At 38.6% G+C, this 12,974-nt stretch overlaps 1 protein-coding gene across 1 annotated transcript in view; it reads left to right on the top strand.

The window, feature by feature from the left end:
* The window catches only part of LOC126426830 (F-box/LRR-repeat protein 14-like), a 624,998-nt gene extending 612,346 nt beyond the window's left edge, over positions 1-12,652 (top strand). The window contains exon 5 of the mRNA XM_050088854.1: positions 12,515-12,652. The gene's annotated coding sequence lies outside the window, so the exon portion shown is untranslated. The remainder of the gene's footprint in view (positions 1-12,514) is intronic.
* Positions 12,653-12,974: the final 322 nt, after the last annotated feature.

Raw genomic sequence — 12,974 nt, 5'->3', positions numbered from 1 at the left:
ATCCTCCTACAATCACTCAATGATAACACCTTCCCGTACACAACAGCATCATCACCAAACAGCCCCACATTGCTATCGACCCTATCCAAAAGATCATTTATGTAGATAGAAAACAACAACGGACCTACCACACTTCCCTGGGGCACTCCATATGATACCCTCACCTCCGATGAACACTCACCATCGAAGACAACGTACTGGGTTCTATTACTTAAGAAGTCTTCTGGCCACTCACATACTTGGGAACCAATCCCATATCCTCATACCTTATTTAGGAGGATGGGACACTGAGTCAAACACTTTCCAGAAGTCAAGGAATATGGCATCCGTCTGATACCCATCATCCACGGTTTGCAAGATATCATGTGAAAAAAGGGCAAGTTGTGTTTCTCAGGAGTGATGCTTTCTAAAGCCGTGCTGATGCATGGACAGCAACTTCTCTGTCTCAAGGAAATTCATTATATTCGAATTGAGAATATGTTCAAGAATACTGCAACAAACCGATGTTAAGGATATTGGTCTGTAATTTTGAGGATCCGTCCTTCTACCCTTCTTATATACAGACATCACCTGCACTTATTTCCAGTCGCTCGGGACTTTACGTTTGGCAAGAGATTCGCGATAAATGCAAGCTAAGTAAGGAGCCAATGCAGAAGAGTACTCTCTGCAAAACCAAATTGGAATCCCATCAGGACCTGGCGATTTATTTATTTTCAACCCATTCAGCTGCTTCACAGCCTCAGGGATGTCTATCACTATGTCCTCCACATGGGAATCTGTACGAGACTCAAACAGCGGTATGTTCATACGATCCTCCTGCATGAAAGATTTCTCAAATGCTAAATTTAAAATTTCAGCTTTCATTTTGCTGTCTTCCATTGCCAGGCCAGACTGATCAGTGAGCGACTGGATGGAACCTTTCAACCTGCTTACCGATTTTATGTAAGACCATTGAATGCTTTGCGCGTCACGCTTTTTACAGCACCACGAATCTCTGCTAACTTTTGCCTGTCCTCATTCTCCTGATCTTTCTTGTACTGTGAGTGCAACTGCCTTTGCTTCCTGAGCATTCTCTGAATTGCGCTGTTAAACCACAGTGGGTCTTTACTGTCTGCAACCAACTTTTTTGGTATATACTTGTCGATTGTGTGATTTACGATGTGTTTAAAATTTGTCCATAATTCTTCCACATCCATTGTACCGGAAGTAAATGAAGTCGATTCATTTACTAAGTGGGATGCTAACAACTACTTATCTGCTCTTTCTAGTAAGAATACTCTCCTAGCCTTCTTGACCGACTTTTTAACTTTTGTAACCATAGTCATCCCCCTCCATGAACCATGGACCCTGCCGTTGGTGGGGAGGCTTGTGTGCCTCAACGATACAGATAGCTGTACCATAAGTGCAACCACAACGGAGGGGTATCTGTTGAGAGGCCAGACAAAAGTGTGGTTCCTGAAGAGGGGCAGCAGCCTTTTCAGTAGTTGCAAGGGCAACAGTCTGGATGATTGACTGATCTGGCCTTGTAACACTAACCAAAATCGCCTTGCTGTTCTGGTACTGAAATTGGCTGAAAGCAAGGGGAAACTACAGCCGTAATTTTTCCCAAGGGCATGGAGCTTTACTGTATGGTTAAATGATGATGGCTTTCTCTTGGGTAAAATATTCCAGAGGTAAAATAATCCCCCATTCGGATCTCTGGGCAGGGACTTCTCAGGAGGACATTGTTATCAGGAGAAAGAAAACTGGCAATCTATGGATTGGAGCGTGGAATGTCAGATCCCTTAATCAGGCAGGTAGGTTAGAAAATTTAAAAAGGGAAATGGATAGGTTAAAGTTAGATATAATGGGCATTAGTGAAGTTGTATACATGGAAGAACCCTGGAGATACTAAAAGGTATCAGATAGATTATATAATGGTAAGACAGAGATTTAGGAACCAGGTTTTAAATTGCAAGACATATCCAGGAGTAGATGTGGACTCTGACCACAATCTATTGGTTATGAACTGTAGATTAAAACTGAAGGAACTGTAAAAAGATGGGAATTTAAGGAGATAGGACCTGGATAAACTGAAAGAACCAGAGGTTGTACAGAGTTTCAGGGAGAGCATAAGGGAACAATTGACAGGAATGGGGGAAAGAAATACAGTAGAAGAAGAATGGGTAGCTTTGAGGGATGAAATAGTGAAGGCAGCAGAGGATCAAATAGGCAAAAGGTGAGGGCTAGTAGAAATCCTTGGATAACAGAAGAAATAATGAATTTAATTGGTGAAAGGAGAAAATATAAAAATTCAGTAAATGAAGCAGGCAAAAAGAAATACAAACGTCTCAAAAATGATATCGACAAGAAGGGCAAAATGGCTAAGCAGGGATGGCTAGAGGACAAATGTAAAGATGTAGAGGCTTATCTCACTAGGGGTAAGATAGATATTGCCTGCAGGAAAATTAAAGAGACATTTGGAGAAAGGAGAACCACTTGCATGAATATCAAGAGCTTTGATGGAAACCCAGTTCTAAGCCAAGAAGGGAAAGCTTAAAGGTGGAAGGAGTATATAGAGGGTCTATACTAGGGCGATGCACTTGAGGACAATATTATGAAAATGGAAGAGGATGTAGATGAAGATAAAATGGGAGATACGATACTGTGTGAAGTGTTTGACAGAGCACTGAAAGATCTAAGTCGAAACAAGGCCCCGGGAGTAGACAACATTTCTTTAGAACTACTGACAGCCTTGGGAGAGCCAGTCCTGACAAAACTCTACCATCTGGTGAGCAAGATGTATGAGACAGGCAAAATACCGTCAGACTTCAAGAAGAATATAATAATTCCAATCCCAAAGAAAGCAGGTGTAGACAGATGTGAAAATTACTGAACTATCAGTTTAATAAGTCAAAGCTGCAAAATACTAACGCGAATTCTTTACAGATGAATGGAAAAACTGATAGAAGCAGTTTGGATCTACTTCGACCTCAGTATACACAATATTTTTGTCAACCGCAATGAAGACACCACCACCTACGGTGTCTAATCTGTCTTTCCGATACATGTTCCAACCCTCACTAAATATTTCATAACTTCCTATCTCGGGGTTCAGCCATGTCTCAGTCCCAAGAGTAATTTTCTCGCCACACGCTTCTTGGAGGGCAGTAAATTCAGGAACTTTATTCCGAACACTCTGAAAATTTACTGCTAATATCTTGATAGCTGAAGTGTCTTTACACTGAGCGCGTCCTGATTTCCCTGCCTGCACGTCGACTGCTGAGCATTCATCAGGACAGCTCACACTACTGCGTAGCCTAAAAAAAAACTATGTGAATGCCACAAGTACTCTGCTACCAGAGTAGCCGCTTCCTTTGTGTAGTGCACCACTGATCTATATAGGGGGGTCCTACAATTCCCCACCAAATAGCGCAAGTCTAGAAATCTGCAGCCAAGACCATCACAGAGTCGACGAAGCCTCTGGTTGAGACCCTCCACTCAGCTCCAAACCAAAGGACCCTGATCCATTCTGGGAACGATGCTGCAAATAGAGAGCTCCGCTTGCACCCCACGTGCGAGGCCAGCAGTCTTGATCAAATCCGCCAGCCGCCCGTACAAACTGAGGATCGCCTCAGAACCCAAGTGACAGGCTCATTGGTGCCGATGTGAGCAACTACTTGCAGACGACTGCACCCCATATGCTTGATAGCCACAGGCAAGGCCACCTACACATCTCGGATAAGTCCCCCTGTCGGACAAACCGAGTGAACGTTGGATTTCTTTCCAGCCCTGTACGTTATTTCCCTAAGGGGCTCCATCACCTGCCTAACGTTGGAGCTCCCAATAACCAGCAAGCCTTTGCCCGCATGTGCCTGCTCAGGCTCTGCTGAAGGAGCGGCCACCTGCCCACTGACTGGATGAACGGGTGAGGCCAGTCGGACAGCCTCCACATTGACCCTCTGCCTCGAGCGCCACAAACGCGTTGCAGTCTGCCACTCACCCTGAGGTGAGGGTGGCCCCAATGCGCCGGGTACTCTAGAAGATGCCTCGGTGGCTGAGTCAGCGGGCACATCAAGCGACACCTGGGTTGTCCCAAGCGACGCGCCAGACCCTCCACCATCGCTATACCTCGAGGCAGCAGCCTGAAGGCGGCTGACCGTGGCCAACAGCACGCTCAGCTGCTCGCAAACCGCAGCCAGTTCCTCCTGCGCCCGCACACACCCTATCCGTCCTACTGCTAATATCTAACGACTCCTCTCAAATACGAGAATACGCAAGGATTTTATGTAATTAAATACGCAAGCGCACAAACACTTAGAAAGAAATTAAGGATCAAACTACAAAACAAATATGGAAGCTATATATGTGACTCGCTACTGCACTGCTGCTGCACTGATACTTCACCAGCGGCTTAACTAATGATGATGGGGTACTAAATAGAATTAAGGAGAAAAGATGAAGTGATCTGCTGATATGAGACATACTAAGGAATTATCAATCTGGTTACTGGAGGGTAGTATGAGGGCAAACATTATACAGGGAGACCAAGACATGTAAATAGCTCTTTGACACAACAGCAATTACCTATTAATGTGACTTTTTTGTGGACTGCTTTCAGGTTACAGTTGTATTGAAAATCTAGCTTTTGTGTGAGCACCAAGCACACAAATTCTGGCATGTAGGTAATGCACATATTGTTGCCAGTGTCAGTAATAGTACCACAATATCACATGACCTTTTCCAGTACATCCACGTCCTCCCCACTTGAAATTCCTGAGATGTAATCTTGGATTTTCACGTACACAGTCAACAGAATCTGATAGCAAGTGGATGCTCTGTAGAGTACAATGAAAACACTAGCAACTGGGGTCTATTTGCATTTATTTATTTATTTATTTATTTACATGTCAAGCTCTGTAGGACCAAATTGAGGAGCAAATCTCCAAGGTCATGGAATGTGTCAGTACATGAACTTACAACATAAAAGCAATAACAGATAAAAATAAATGTTCATGAACCTGAAAGAAAATCAGTCCATACATTTAAGCAAACGCTATCAGCAATACAATGAGAATCAGCTTAATTTTTCAAGGAACTCCTCGACAGAATAGAAGGAGTGACACATGAGGAAACTCTTCAGTTTTGATTTGAAAGTGCGTGTATTACTGCTAAGATTTTTGAATTCGAGTGGCAGCTTATTGAAAATGGATGCAGCAGTATACTGCACATCTTTTTGCACAAGAGTTAAGGAATTCCAATCCAAATGCAGGTTTGTTTTCTGCCAAGTATTAACCAAGTGAAAGCTGCTTAATGTTGGAAATAAACTAATATTGGTAACAAGAAATGACAATAAGGAATATACATATTGAGAGGCCAATGTCAAAATACCCAGACTCATGAACAGAGGTCGACAAGAGGTTTGGAAACTCACACCACTTATTGCCCAACTGCCCATTTCTGAGCCAAAAATATCCTTCTAGAATGGGAAGAGTTACCCCAAAACATAATACCATACGACATGAGTGAATGAAAATAAGCAAAGTAGACTAATTTACGTGTCGAAGTATCACTCGCTTTCGATACTGTTCAAATAGTGAAAATGACAGTATTAAGTCTTTGAACAAGATCCTGAATGTGGGCTTTCCACGACAGCTTACTATCTATCTGAACACCTAGGAATTTGAACTGTCCAGTTTCACTAATCATATGCCCATTCTGCAAGATTAAAACGTCAGGTTTTGTTGAATTGTGTGTTAGAAACTGTAAAAACTGAGTCTTACTGTGATTTAACGTTAGTTTATTTTCTACAAGCCATGAACTGAGGTCATGTACTGCACTACTTGAAACCGAGTCACTGTTGCACACAACATCCTTTACTACCGAGCTAGTGTCATCAGCAAACAGAAATATTTTAGAGTTACCCATAATACTAGAGGGCATATCATTTATATAAATAAGGAACAGGAGCGGCCCCAACACTGATCCCTGGGGCACCCCCCCCCCCCCCCCCCCCCATCCCACTTGACAGTACCCCACTCAGATCCCACATCACAGCCGTTATCAACATTGTGAATAATGACTTTTTGCTGCCTGTTGCTAAAGTAAGAGGTGAACCAATTGTGAGCTACTCCCCTTATTCCGTAATGGTCCAACTTCTGGAGCAATATTGTGAGATCAACACAGTCAAATGCCCTTGTTAAATCAAAAAATACACCAAGTGTTCAAAACTTTTTGTTCAGCCCATCCAGTACCTCACAGAGAAAAGAGAATATAGCATTTTCGGTTGTCAAACGACTTCTAAATCCGAACTGTACATTTGATAGCAAATCGTGTGATATAAAATGATCAATTAACCTTACATACACAGCCTTTTCGATAACTTTTGCAAACACTGATGGCATAGAAATAGGTCTAAAATTATCTACATTGTCCCTTTCTCCCTTTTTATAAAGCGGCTTTACTACTGAGTACTTTAATCACTCAGGAAACTGACCATTCCTAAAGGAAAAGTTACAAATATGGCTAAATACAGGGCTAACATGTGCAGCACAGTACTTTAAGATTCTACTAGACACTCCATCATAACCATGAGAGTCCTTAGTCTTCAGTGATTGAATTATTGACTCAATCTCCCTCTTGTCTGCATCACAGAGGAGTATTTCAGAAGTCAATCTCGGAAAGGCATTTGCTAAGAAATTTATATGATTTCCTGTAGAACCTAAATTTGTATTTAATACACCAGCAATGCTCAGAAAATTATTGTTAAATACTGTACATATATCTGACTTATCCGTAACAGAAATATTATTACTGCAAACTGACTTTATATCATCAACCTTGTGCTGCTGACCAGACACTTCCTTCCCAACTGACCATATGGCTTTAATTTTATCCTGTGGATTAGCTATTCTATTTGCATACCACATACTTTTTGCCTTGCTAATAATATTTTTAAGCACCTTGTAATACTATTTGTAATGGGCTACTGTAGCTTGATTGTGACTACTTCTAACATTTTGATATAATTCCCGCTTTGTTCTACATGATACCCTTATCCCACTAGTCAGCCAACCGGGCTGTCCATTACTGCTAGTACCCAATTTAGAATGTTCTAATGGAAAGCAACTCTCAAAGAGCATTAGAAATGTGTTATGGAAAGCATTGTATTTATCATCTATATTATCGGCACTATAAACATCTTGCCACTCTTGTTCCTTGACAAGTTTTGAAAAACTCTCTATTGCTGTTGGATTAACTTTCTTACATAGTTTGTAATTAAATATGACATTGGTTGAGTACAAAACCTTTTAGTGTTAAAATTTGTGCATCTTGGTCTGAAAGGCCATTCACCGTTTTACTAACAGAATGCCCATCTAGTAATGAAGAATGAATAAAAAAATTGTTTATAAGTGTGCTACTGTTCCCTGCACCCTAGTTGGGAAAAACACAGTTTGCATCAGATCATATGAATTTAGGAGATCTACCAACATCCTTTTTCTTGCACAGTCATGTACAAAATTAATATTGAAGTCACCACATATAACTACTTTCTGGTACTTCCTACAAAGTGAATCAAGAACCCTCTCTAGCTTAAGCAAAAATGCTCTGAAGGCAGAGTTAGGGGACGTATAAACAACAGCAATTAGAAGTTTAGTTTCACTAAATTCAACTAATGCTGCACAGCTTTCAAATATCTGTTCAGTGCAGTGTCATTATACGTCTATGTACTTAAATGAAATACTGTTTTTTATGTACAGAGCCACTCCCCTACCCCACAAGGAACTCCTTGAGAAACAGCCAGCTCAGGATTGTACTCTTGTGACAAGAGCTGGCCCACTACCATAATCTGTTTACTATATGCTACTTTCCTGTCTACAGTCCTAGAGTTTTACAAGAAGACATACCACACCTATAATCTGTCCTGTTTCATGTGTATCATAAATGTTGTTCCTTGCCTTTCTCTTGACATCAGTAACTGTCTGAAGTCCCAGTGATTAATCACTTACAGAGAGGCATTTTACATTACTTTGTTCAGTGTACATTTGCTACGTAACATATTGCTGTTTTTGCATAGTCTTTAATATCACCTTTCCATTTATATGCAGCAGGACGTTCTCCATTACATATTGTGCAATAAATAGATTCATTGTCACTGTCATTACACAATTTCACAAATTTGTATTCCTTTTGTAGATTAATATTAAAACACACTTTTTTTTGCCTATTCCTCAATGATGAGATAAAAAACAACTGAGATAAAATAATAATAAATGCACCATGACTTACTTGACACATGAAACAGCACAGACATATAGCCCTTGTTGTTTTGCCAAATTACAAAGTGAAAAGTTGTGGCAGAGCCTGTAACCATAACTCCCTATTGTTGTATACATTTGTTCGAAGACTGGATGAGAGAAGCATGCAAGAGAATGTTTAAAAATGTAATTTTACACATATAGGCCCAAAATTTAAAAAAAAATCCTCACCAGTCAAAAAATTCTCAAACCCCAGACAGCACAAAAAAGGCCTGTTTGGGCTAGTCTTCAGTGTATGATAGGCCTATCAGAGAGAGAGAGAGAGAGAGAGAGAGAGAGAGAGAGAGAGAGGGGGGGGGGGGGGAGAGAAGAAGTAGAAGAAAAGTGCAGATTATAATTCCATAGTCCTGAAGCAAATTACATTCCAATATAAAAATTATTCATTTAATGATTTACACAAGACTTTCATTAATTTTAGATTTACATCCCTTTTCTCCTCGGCACAATTTTTCTGATTTATGCTCCCAAAAATTTAGCAAAAATATCTGTTTCATCATCAACTTCCTGCAGTGTATTAGTGACTGACTCAATTGCAGGACCATATTTATCATTTTGCTCCCTTTTCTTCATTGTGTAGTACCTAGGAGTGGAAGTTTGAAGATCTGTGGACTGAAGAATTGTGTGTGTAGTTGCTGGGTTTTCATTAACTATAAATATAAAGGGTAGCCAACCAAGGACTCCCTGATTTATAATTAACTAACACAGAAAAGAAAAGAATTGAATGAATGGTAGATTAATTTTGAACACAAAGAATTTTGTACAGAAGTTATGAATAATACTTAGAAAAAATGCTAAGGCACTGTATAATGTATGCTTTTATCAGCATGCATAAATAAATTTATCTTTAGCAAGCAGCCTTTGCAATCACATCACAATCTTTTCAAAATGCTCACTGATCATCATTTGTTAACACATCTTGAAATGTATGGAAATGAATAGTGAATAGTGCTTTATTTGTCTCATAACATACAATTTCCAATCATATGATTAGTGTACAGGAGACAGGTCAAAAAAATGGATAACTTAACTTAGGCCTAATTGGTACAAAGAATTTTAACATTAATATAAACTTTTATTTTTCTTTCCTCCTTTTTGTGATGGATAGCTACATTTACACACAAGACTATATGTAAATTTATCCTGCTCAAATGTTCAGTTCATCCTTCATGAACTCCCCAACAGTGTAGTAGCAGCAGCGTTTGACAAGTATATCATATAGCTTTGATTTCAGTGTCTCTAGGTTCATACTCAGAACATTCTTTCCTTTTAGCTTGTTATGAATTTTCGTTGCCATATACTAAGGAGACCGCACATATAGATTTAAGCGATTAGTGGGAAGCATAAAATTGTCTTTGTTACTCGTGTTATATGTGTGATTGAAACAGTTTTTCTCGAATAACTCTAAATTGCTATGTAGAAAGATGATAATATCGTAGATGTATAAGGAGGGAACTGTTAATAACTGTTGTTTTTCAAATAGTAGGCAACATGATGTCCTTGGATGGGCAGTACACATGTTCCTTATTATTCTTTTCTGCAACTTTAGTATGCGCAATATATTGCTTGAATTTCCCCAAAAAATAATACCATACCTTACAACTGATTGAAAGTAGCTGTGGTATGCAATTTTTCTTGTATTCATGTCTGTTGCACCAGCTAATATTTGCATAGCAAATGCAAAGCTACATAATTTGTTTAGCCGGTAGTCAACATGTTTATTCCAATTTAAATTTTTATCTAAGTTTAACCCTAAAAACTTGACAGAATCCACTTCTTCTATATCCTGATTTTTATGAGTTATTTTAATTTCTTGGGGCTTTGACTGTTTTGTTCTGAACTGGACGATGTGGGTTTTGCGGACGTTCAATCTTAATCCATTCAGTTGGAACCATGTTTCTAGTTTGTTCATTGTGTTTATTATGTAGAGAGGGATTTTTTTGGGCTTCTGGTTTTCAGTTAATGCAGATGTGTCATATGCAAATAAAATCAATGGAGCATTTATATTGTTCGGTAAATCATTTATATAGAACAAAAACAAAATAAGTCTTAGAATCAAGCCTTGAGGGACACCTTGGGCTACTGTTTTCCATTTTGAATAGTAATTTCCTGCATTTGATGAGACAATCACTCTTTGTTTCCTATTTGATGAGTATGAAGTAAGCCAATTTAGTACATTACTCTTGTCAAGCTTATAGATGAGCAGTGCGTGATTTACAGAGTCAAAGGCTTTTGTGAGATCTCAAAATATTCCTGCTACTTTATTATGGTTGTCTAATGATGTGCTGATCTTGTCGATAAACTTGTTAATTGCATCAGTAGTACTTTTGCCATGCTGGAAACCAAATTGGTTTTCCGTAATAATATCATATTTCTCCATTAAATTTTGAATCTGCATAGCAGCAGCGTTTTCAAAGATTTTTGATAGGACTGGAAGGAGGGAGATGGGACGATAATTCCCCATGTCCTCTCTTGATCCTTTTTTGAGCAACAGTTTTACTTCCGCATACTTCAGTACCTCTGGGAAGCTTCCTTGTTCAAAGGATTGGTTTATTACTTTAGATAGTGGGTATCCTATTATTTTACACACAAATTTAAGGGCTTTTGCTGGTATTCCATCCCAACCTGCAGAATTTTTGTATTTTAGTTTTAATATAATTTTTTGTAGATCTATTGTTGAAACTGTTTTGAATTTAAAGAGGCATTCAGAATTATGATTTAGTCCAAAGGGACATACATTTTTCTCATAATCTGCAATATTAACCTCTGGTTTCACTACATTAATGAAGAACTCATTGAAGCATTCTGAAATTCAAGTCGGATTTACAATGATCTCATCTTCAAGCTTAATTGTACTAATTCCATGTCTAGAGGCTTTGATATCTAATTCGTGCTTTACAACTGACCACACTGCCTTTGATTTATTCTCATGTTTTAAGAATAATTTATTATTTGTCATTTGCTTTGCTGCTTTGACAACTTTCTTAAATGTACTTTTGTATCGTTTAACATATTCAATAAATTCAATATTTTTATTATGTCTTGGTTCCTTATGTAATTGCCTTTTCTTAGCACTGGAGATTTTTATACCTTTAGTGATCCATTTTAATTTTGTCATTTTATTAACATAAGTCTTTTGTGGAAACATTTCATTGAAAACACTTAGAAAATCCCCTAGAAATGCTTCAAAATTTGCTATGCATGAAATATTTTTATCAAAGTGCCATTCTGTCTCCTTGAGCTTATCATGGAATAGAGTCAAAGTTTCTTGGTTGAAGATCCTTTTTACATAAGCTTTTTTACATTGGACTTCTCTACCTGCTCGGGGTAGCTCAATGAATAATGCTGAATGATCAGAAATTCCTAGATCTACACAAAATTTATATCCATCTTCAAATTCATAATTCGTTAAAATATTGTCAATGCATGTAACTGGCTGAGCATTTTCTCTTGTAGATTCAGAAAAATTGAATTCGAAGCCATATTTTCTTTTTATTAAGAATTCAGTTGCAATGCAAACAGTTCATATTCATCCAGTGTGGTGGGATGGTCCCAGTTGATAATGTATTTCAACGTGTCCCAGAAAAGTAGTCCCAAAAGTCAGACTGAGTGAATATGGAGGCTTCCCATGCCTGTGTCCATAAAAATGAGATAATCCACACAATGACCCTATTCTCAAAGTATTCCTCAAGAAAGTGGAACACCAGTTTGGTCGGATGTGGTCAGGCCCCATTTTGCATGAATCACTCAGTGCACATTGATGCTCTAATGCTTATTGTTTGATGACAAACTTTTCAAAAATTATAATGTTTACTAGCTACTGATTCTTGCATGACGTAAGGGCTCATTGTATGCCTGCTGCATCTCACAAGCCTAAACAATAGCTTTAGGAGAATGCAATGGTTTTTCTTCATACAAAAGGGGCTTTTTGGTACCCCAAAATTGCCAGTTTTCTTATTCTCCAACACATTCAGATGGATGTAGCCCTAACCAGTAAACCAGATGCAGCCAGCACCAAATCCTTCACTTATTGTGAGAATTTGGTCTGCAGTAAGCCCTTTATTTTATAGTGGTTACAGATATGACCCGGTGGCTTTGGATTTTGAATAGGAACATATGTGGACCATTTCTCAGTAGTGTATGCATGCTTGAACACTTCAAACCAGCCTCTATAGAAATTGTTTGGGCAAATTTCCTCATATTCTGCTGTATTCTTTCAGAAACTATGGTGACATCTTCAGGAGTAACTACAGCTGCCACCGGCCCAACATTTACATGCTGCCTCTCCATTTGAAGTTGATTAACTGATTGCTCTGAACTTTGGAGTATTATTTATAAGTACATTGTTTTGCTATGACAGTTCCATGTTTTGTAACTATTATTTCAAAGCTTCTGTATAAAGTTCTTACTGCTTTCACAATAAACATAATGTCTGTTCTACTATTTTCATACTATTTAATTCTAATGTTAGCAAGTCCTTTGTTGGACACCTTGTATTACTACTGTTGCTATGCAAACTTTCCACATAATTTGCTACAGACTGCACTCCCAGTTTAGAATAGGTTGGCACTTCATTCCTATCTTCTGTCTGAAACATAAAACAAAGATTTTGATAAAGCATACAGGCTTGACTTTGGGAGGTGCATACTCAAATTATTCACTTAAAATTGCAATGGACAG

The sequence above is a fragment of the Schistocerca serialis genome, chromosome 11 (genome assembly GCF_023864345.2).
Source record: "Schistocerca serialis cubense isolate TAMUIC-IGC-003099 chromosome 11, iqSchSeri2.2, whole genome shotgun sequence".
Classification (NCBI taxonomy): domain Eukaryota; kingdom Metazoa; phylum Arthropoda; class Insecta; order Orthoptera; family Acrididae; genus Schistocerca; species Schistocerca serialis.
The sequence above is the reverse complement of the archived record's forward strand: the minus strand, read 5'-3'. Positions and strand labels throughout refer to the sequence as shown.